Source organism: Neofelis nebulosa, chromosome X (assembly GCF_028018385.1).
Source record: "Neofelis nebulosa isolate mNeoNeb1 chromosome X, mNeoNeb1.pri, whole genome shotgun sequence".
Lineage (NCBI taxonomy): Eukaryota > Metazoa > Chordata > Mammalia > Carnivora > Felidae > Neofelis > Neofelis nebulosa.
In genome coordinates, this window is record NC_080800.1 from 97,823,036 (window position 1) to 97,831,474 (window position 8,439).

The window sequence follows — 8,439 nt, forward strand, 5'->3', positions numbered from 1 at the left end:
CTCTCTCTTCTCTCTTCTCTCTCTCTCTCTCCCCCTCCCTCCCTCCGCCCCTCTCCCTGGCTCATCCTCTCTCTCTCTCTCTCTCTCTCTCTCTCTCTCTCTCTTCTCTCTTCTCTCTTCTCTCTCTCTCTCTCCCCCTCCCTCCCTCCGCCCCTCTCCCTGGCTCATCCTCTCTCTCTCTCTCTCTCTCTCTCTCTCTCTCTCTCTCTCTCTCTTTCTCTCTCTCTCCCCTCCCTCCCTGCGCCCCTCTCCCTGGCTCATCCTCTCTCTCTCTGTCTCTCTCTCTCTCTCTCTAGAAGAAAAAAAAGAGAAAGAGCACTACCCTTCCCAAAGGAGCACCACTACCACTCTATCTTTGTACACATTTTTTAACAAATTATTTCCTCAAAATGTGTTCCCACGTCAAGGGGCAGGAGTGAGCTTATAGGGCTCATGACAGATTGGCAAATTGTTCTTGTGAAGGATTACGACAATTTATCACGACCGTAGCCGTATTAACATGCCTGAGTCCCTTGGAGGCTTGCGGACACTGGATCGTTACCATTTTTATTTCTGCTACCTTTATGGTAGGTAACGGCAACTTGAAGTGGCTTGAATTCGCATCTCATTTTTCTTAAATTAAATAAAAAGTAAAGGTTGGCCCCAGCTTACACTGATGTTCAACAGCCTGTTCAACGTCTCCAAGCTGAAGGTTTCGTTCGCATCCCCAGCTAACAAGTGCAACAGATCTCTTCATTTCCATGCCCCCCTGACTGCCCCCCACCTCAAAACTGACCCCCCACCCCACCCAGCGATTCCCATCATCCTAAACACAGCCACCCACCTCCCAGGAGCTCAGGCTCAAAACCAGGACCTGTCCCTCCCTCCCCCTCACATTCAACCCTTCAGCAAGTCCTTCTGAGCCCACCTTTACCACGTTCCAAGGCCACCTCCATCACCGCTGCTGCTCCCCGGGTCCAAGCCAGCGCCATCTGGAACCTGGATGACTGCCACAGCCTCCCAACCAGTCTCTCCTTGTCGTCCTTGCGCCGCCCATAGAGTCTATGCTAAGTGCCGGTCAAAACGATTTTTTTTTAAACCTCAAGTCAGATTGTGCCACTCTGTTTAAAACCCTCCAGTGACTTTTCATCATGCTCTGAACAAAATTCAAACTGCTTACCCTCAAAACCCAGCCCCTGCCCACCCGGCTCAACACACTGTGTGCCCCTTCTCCCCTACTGCCCTTGTTCTCTCTCCATCCAGCCTTCTTACCGTTCCTCGCAGTTCCAAGTTCACTCCACAGGGCCTTTGCACTTGCGGTTCCCTCTGGCTGAAGTGCTCTCTCCCCTAACATTTTCTCATGGCTGGCTTCTTCTCATTTCTCACATTTGGCTCAAATGCCACCTCCTCAGAGAAGCCTTCCCAGAACACTATCTTAAATAGCACGGCCCCCCCCACCCCCTGTCATGTTGAAGCATAGCACCCCATCTTATTTTCAGCGTGACACTGAAATGCTCGATTATCATGTGCGTTGGTTGACATGGTTTTTATCTGCCCCGCCCCCACCCCTAGTCTGGAAGTTCCACGAGGGCAGGCACCGGCCTCTGTCTGGGTCACCAGTTTATCTTCAGAGCCTAGAATGGTGCCTGGCACGTCGCGGGAACTTCAGAGTGCCAAACCTTAACCTAGGAAAACCTAAAGAGGAACAGTGAGATGCTGAAAAGCAGGCTCGTGTGCCCCTTCAGGCTCTCAGAGCTATCAGTGAGCGAATGTCGTCGAGATCAACCAAGTGTACCTACCAAGTGACGATTCCGTTTGAGACGCTTTTGGGGCTACAGCAAGAAGTTGCCCTCGAAGGTCGGAGTCTAGAGAGAAAAAGGAATGAAGACGATTAGCTGGAAGCCGAGGAAGAAAACGGTGAGTGATGAAGCAGAGGATATTTCTGGGTCACCGAGAAGCAGAAAGGGTTCGAACAGCCTTTCGCTTGAAATGAGTGTTCGAATTCCTGGGGATATGCATCCAGGGGGTTTTGAACATCCCGGTAACTGCTCCCTTCAAGAGTGTTGGGACACGCGTAGGAACAGCCGGTTGTAGTTGTCACAGGGGCTGGCACAGGGAAGGTCACTGCTGCCATGTGGCAATCTGGGAGTCAGGGGGGCTAGACGTCCTGCGGCGCCTGGACAGACCGACACAAGGGAGAACGCTCCACCCCAAATGGCAAGGCAGAAATGGCTCGCACCTATTCATCCAGAACACATGGAGTGCCTTCGGGGACTTCTCGATTAATGGGGTTTTTTTTTTTTTTTTTTTTTTGAAGGATGAAGGAGAACGGCAAGGCCAGCCCAAATGCCTCTTTGGGTCCCTAGCACAGCGGGATTCAAAACCCCAGCCCAGAAGAGAGGTTACCACCTCTGGATAGGGCTCAGAGTCTAACCATCAGACCGTCCCCAGTGACACCCACGACACCCCCGTGTGGCACGTTTATTCGCCTTTCACAGAGTCAGCTCTGCTGCGTGTCCAGCAATTCTCTAACTACACAGTAGGACAAGAAGCTAATCTTGAATTAGAATCTTCCCGAGTGGGGGCTTGTCTCCCTCAAGTGGTGGTCTGGGTCAGTGGTCCGGTAGGTCCCAGGATTGGGGGGATGTGCAACACTCAGACCCCCGCTAAAGCAGTTAGCATCTGCCTTCCGCAGGCGAGATGCAGACCAAGCCTTCTGGTGTTTCAAGAGAAACTGGAAATCCTGACTTTTATTGACATCGTTCAGTTTTTAGCTTTTTAAAAATTTTTAAATTTTACTTAAATCCAAGCTGGTTAACATATAGTGTCATAATGCTTTGGGGAGTGGAATTTAGTGATTCGTCACTTACTGTAACACCCAGTGCCCACCCCAACAGGTGCCCTCCTTGATGCCCATCCCCCCCCACCTCCCCACCAGCAACCCTCAGCTTGTTCTCTGTATTTAAGAGTCTCTTATGGTTTGCTTCCCTCTGTTTTCATCTTATTTTTCCTTCCTTTCCCCTATGTTCATCTGTTTTGTTTCTTAAATTCCACATCTGAGTGAAATCCCATGATATTTCTCTTTCTCTGACTGACTGATTTCCCTTAGCATCATACCCTCTAGTTCCACCTTTTTCTTTTTAAGTAATCTCTACCCACAACGTGGGGCTCGAACTCACAACCCCGAGATCAAGAGTCACATGCCCCACCGACTGAGCCAGCCAGGTGCCCCAAGATCTTTTGGGTTTTCACTGTTGACCCCTAATTCAATGGCTTTTTAAAATATCATGCAGGCTGAAGCACACCCACCTAAGGCTGACCCAGGGACAGCCCTTGACTCATGGAAAGCCCGTGACTCACGACAGGAGCTAAGATGGCCTCTGCAGGCCCCCTCCCCCCAGTGTTACTCCCCCTCAAATCAGTGCCGTTCATTCTCTGATATGTATGCTAGCTGGGATTCCCTGGGCACCGGAGCCAGCAGGCTTAAACCACTTGTCACTTACAGGAGTCGGGGTAAAAACCCCTTCATGCAATTTACTCCATGCCTCCAGTGACTCCGTGCTTTGAGAGACACCCCCCCCCCCCCGCCCAAAAAAGCAGGGCACAGAAAAATGTGACTCCTGGAATGTCATATTCTTTAAAAAGCAACCAAAAGGGGGCGCCTGGGTGGCTCAGTCGCTTAAGCGTCCGACTTGGGCTCAGGTCATGATCTCACGGTGTGTGGGTTCGAGCCCCACATCGGGCTCTCTGCTGTCAGCACAGAGCCCGCTTCGGATCCTCTGCCCCTTTCCAGGCGCATCTCTGGAAAGCCCCTGTCTGCCCCTACCCCCCCCCCAAATAAATAAACATTAAAAAAAATAACGTGGGTGGGTACAGGGGCTTCACTTTAAAGTGGGTGGGTTTAGGGGCGCCTGGGTAGCTCAGTCGGTTAAGCCTCGGACTTAGGCTTAGGTCATGATCTCACGGTTTGTCGGTTCGAGCCCCAGCCCCCCACCTTCCCCCGACCCCCATCCTCCCCCACCCCCCTTTGGGCTCTGTGCTGACAGCTCGGAGCCTGAAACGTCCTTCAGATTCTGTCCTGTCTCTCTCTGCCCCTCCCCCACTTGTTCTCTCTCTCTCTCTCTCTCAGAAATAAATAAATAAATAAATAGCTTAAAAAAAAAAAGAAAGGCAACCGAAAAACCAGAACTTGGGGGATCCCAACTAGATTAGCCCAAGGCGGGGATCTCCTCAGCATGAACGCCCCAGCCGCGCCGCCCAAGTTCACGCTAGGTCAACGGCACGAACTTTGAAAGTTACCTCAGAGGCAGGCGGGCAAACGGCCCCAAATGGGTGCGACCCTCGACACCTTTACCCTCAAACGAGAAAAGACCCCGAGAAACCGAAAAGGCCCCCAAGGCGACCCGCCCCGGCGCTGGGAGCCGCGCCTCAGGGTCGGCCGCGATCAAAAGTGCTCCGGGAACGGCCGCCTTCCGAAAAATCGGCAAAAAGGGCAGGACGCCACACGCAAAGCCGAGGGTCCCCAGGGCCGAGGCTACCCCGTCGCCCCGCCCCGAGTTCGGGGACGGCAGTTTCTCCCACAGCTTCGGCCTCCCCACCCCGCTTCTTCCCCTCGCCCCGCCCCCTGCCCCCCGCCCCCCCTTCCCTGTCCCCCTGCCCCCCCCGCCCGCCCCCCCCCCCCCCCCGTTCCCAGCTCGGGACCCGGTGCTTCGGGCCCTGGGAGGGAGTCCGGCTCTCCCAGTCAGACAGGGGAAGGGATTATCCCACCCGCCGCCCCGGAACACCTCAAGCGACACTCTTGACAAGTCCCTGAAGCCAAAGGGACCCGGTCACCCGCGGGGCCCCGTTAACTGGACGGGGGCGGGGGCGGCAGCGGGGGCAAGGGGGGGGGGCGGCCCCGGCCCCCGCCTCGAACAGAAGAGGGCACCTTCGGTTCCCAGAAGCGGGAAGCCGCCGCCGGCGTACCCCGGGGGAGCGCCTCGAGTGACCTCTGCCGGAGCAGCGGCCTGAGGGGGCCCCTGAGCGCCCCCTAGTGCGGCGCCGGGGCCCGGCGGAGGCGCGGCGCGGTCCAGGGAGAAGGGAGAGGACCAGGGGAAGAGCCCAGGCGCATCTCTGGAAAGCCCGACTCTGTGGGGGCAGGTGGGGCGGCCCGGGCCTCCCGCGCCTCCCCTCCCCAATCTCCACCGAGGGTCCTTCGTGGCCGGGTTGGCGCGGTACCGGAGCTTCCCCCCCCACCCCACCCCGCCCCCCCCTCGCCTAGGCCGGGGCGGCCGGCGGGGGCCCCCCCGAGAGACGCAGCGGGACGTGGCTGCCTGTCAGCGAGAGCCGCGGAGGGCATTTACCCGGAGCCTGAGGGACCGCTGCGCCTCCGCTCGGGTCTCCGCTGAGGTAACGGGACCGCCGCCGCCGCCTCTTCCCGGCCGCCGCAGTCGCAACCGCCAACGCTCTCGATCGCTCTCTGCGACTGTGGCCCGCGAGGCCAGCTGTTGAATGGCCGCGTCCAAGCCGGCGACGCACGCGCGCGCCCCGATGCCAACGCCCCGTGCGCCCCCTCGCCCCGCTGCGGCCCTGGCGAGCTCGCCGCGGCTGCTTCCCGACTCCGGGATCCCGGCTCCCGGCAGCGGGCTCGCCCACCCGCCCGTCCGTCCGCCGGCTCCCTCCCTCCGCTTGGTGGGCTCTCGCCGAGCCAATTGCCGGCCCTCGTCGGCTCCGCCCCCTGGCTGTGATCCCTCAACTCGCCCTCAGGACCAATGGCAACGTTGGGCTAGTCCCGCCCCTTCGAATCCCCCGGGGCCAATCGCCTTCTCCTGAGGACCCGTTCAAGTTAACCCCGCCCCTCTCGTGCGGCGGAGCTGCAGCCAAAGTTGATCCCACTGCGCGGTTGCTCCTGACGATTGAGAGGCTTCGCCCGGGCTCCCCCCACCCCCAAACCCCCCCCCCCACCCCGCGCCAAGTTCAGTGATTTCAAGGCTGCCACTCACCTGGTCTGCCGACCCCCACGCGACCTATTCTGAATAAGCGAATACTTAAAAAGCTAATGAGAGGGGGCGCCTGGGTGGCGCAGTCGGTTAAGCGTCCGACTTCAGCCAGGTCACGATCTCGCGGTCCGTGAGTTCGAGCCCCGCGTCAGGCTCTGGGCTGATGGCTCGGAGCCTGGAGCCTGTTTCCGATTCTGTGTCTCCCTCTCTCTCTGCCCCTCCCCCGTTCATGCTCTGTCTCTCTCTGTCCCAAAAAAAAAAAAAAATGTTGGAAAAAAAAAAAAAAAGCTAATGAGAGAGGTACCGTTGTCCATTTCATCCTTGAGCAGGGCCGCTGCGAAATGTACACCGGCCTGGCCACAACTCACACATCACAGGGTCAGCAAGAACCTCGAAGGTCATCCGCTGACTCTATCCCCGCATTGCTGTGTGTCTTGCTTGTGTTTTGTTGTTGTTGTTGTTGTTTGTCCCACGTACAGGGGCTCTGCCCTCCAGGCTGGACAACTTCCAGTGACAAGCACTCACTGGCACCACGGACCGCCACTTGGGTGGCGTGAGACTGAGTGAAACCGGCCCCCTGGTAACTTCTACCCCCTTGAAACCACACAAAGGCAGCTTGGCCCCTCTTCCCACGGGGGTCCAACAATTTGAAGGCAAATCCGGCCCCACAGTTCTTCCAGGCTCTGTTGTTCCAAAGAACGGAGTTCAAGTCTCTCCTTCGAGTTTACGCCAATTCCTTTATAGCTTTCCCAAGTGGAAGGTGGGAAACGAGTCTCTCTTCCCCCCACCCCCACCCCCCAACCCCAGGGCACAGACCCTTCTGTACAGAGCAGACCAGGACAGTCACATCCCTTGTCTAGACACTAGATTTTTCTACTCAGAGCTCCCTAAGATGGCATTTGCTTTCTTGACGGCTATATCACAGCCAACGAATATTAGATTTACTGTCAACTAACCCCTGGGCTATTTCTCACTGCTGCTGCTATCACAAGGCTCTGTTTTCTACTTGATTAGCTGGTAAATGTCATTGGGTTTTGCTGGGGGTGAGAGGGGAGTGCTGATTTCACTCTTTTCTCTCAGGACCTCTTCACTGGCTCATTCGGTACTTAACATCTCTCCATCTGTCTTGCTACCACCGCCAAGCTCAGGCCCTCATCCTGTGTGCACAACTGCCTCCCCACAGGACACCTTACCTCTAGGCTTGTCCCCTCCCGGTGGCCTCCCAATGCTCCTCTCCTCATCCATTTGACACCAGAAGCCACAGTCGTCTCTAAAACACGAAGATAATCCTGTTACCCCACCTGAGCTAAAAGCCCACCCCAGCTTCAGATCCTTTCCTACTCCTTTTCCCACCCCCTGCTCCCCCCCCCACCCCGCCTTCAATTCCAGGATAAGATCCCAAACCCCCGAATAACATGTGAAACCCTCGGTGATCTGGCCTCACCTGCCCAGCGTCTGTCTCACCTGCACCACAGAGCACTCTATACTTCAGATCCACTGAACTTCCTTCCGTTTCTCAAATGAGCCATGGTCTCCCGACACTTCTATGCCTCTGATACAAAGTCTGGAATAACCTGTCCCCTACCCTCCTAATCCTGACCTACAACACATTGATGTATTTTATTCATTCATTGAACACATATCCTGAGCACCTACGTGTGTCAAGTATGGGGGAGGGGGTATAACAACGTGATTTCTAAATATTTGATTCGATCCCTTCAGCAGGTGCTTCCAGTATAATGATTATACTTCCATTCACATTGCCACATAGACATCAGGCAGCTATTTGTAATGATTGGACTCCAGATTCATCCAGGCAACTGACATTGGGATTTTCTTCCTTGTGGAGTATCAGCGAATAATATTCAAACTCAGTCCATTAAGGTTGGCATTTCCAAGGCCAGAGGTGACGGCCCTTTTCTTTCATTTCCTTCACCTTAACTTGGAAAAAAAAAAACAAAAACAAACAACGTAAGATTAAAATATTCTGTATTTGAGAGAGTATGTGCTTATTGTGTATGTTGAATTCTTTTTGTCTTTTATTTTTCTTTTTTAAGATCAGGATAAATCAGAGGAGCCTTGGTGGCTCAGTCAGTTGAGTGTCGAACTCTTGATTAAACCTCAGGTCATGAGCTCACAGTTCGTGGGTTCAAGCCCAGAGTCAGGCTCTGCCTGACAGAGAGGAGTCTGCTTGGGATTCTCTCTCTGCCCCTTCCCCACATGTGTGCACACACACTCACTTTCTCTCAAAATAAACAAACATTTTTTAAAAAGACCAGGGGGGGCCCCTGGGTGGCTCAGTCGGTTGAGTGTCTGACTCTTGGTTTTGGCTCAGGTCATGATCTCTCAGTTTTGTGAGTCTGAGCCCCATGTCGGGCTGTGTACTGACATCGTGGAGCCCGCTTGGGGTTCTCTCTCTCCCTCTCTCTCTGCCCGTACCCCACCAGCACTGCCTCTGTCTCTCTCAAAATAAATAAATAAA

At 55.2% G+C, this 8,439-nt stretch overlaps 1 protein-coding gene across 1 annotated transcript in view; it reads right to left on the bottom strand.

Moving 5' to 3' along the window:
• The window catches only part of LOC131502270 (A-kinase anchor protein 17B-like), a 25,990-nt gene extending 20,351 nt beyond the window's left edge, over positions 1-5,639 (bottom strand). The window contains exons 1-2 of the mRNA XM_058712954.1: positions 5,322-5,639; positions 1,779-1,844 (exon numbers count right to left, since the gene is read on the bottom strand). The gene's annotated coding sequence lies outside the window, so the exon portion shown is untranslated. The remainder of the gene's footprint in view (positions 1-1,778; positions 1,845-5,321) is intronic.
• Between the last annotated feature and the right edge of the window lie 2,800 nt (positions 5,640-8,439).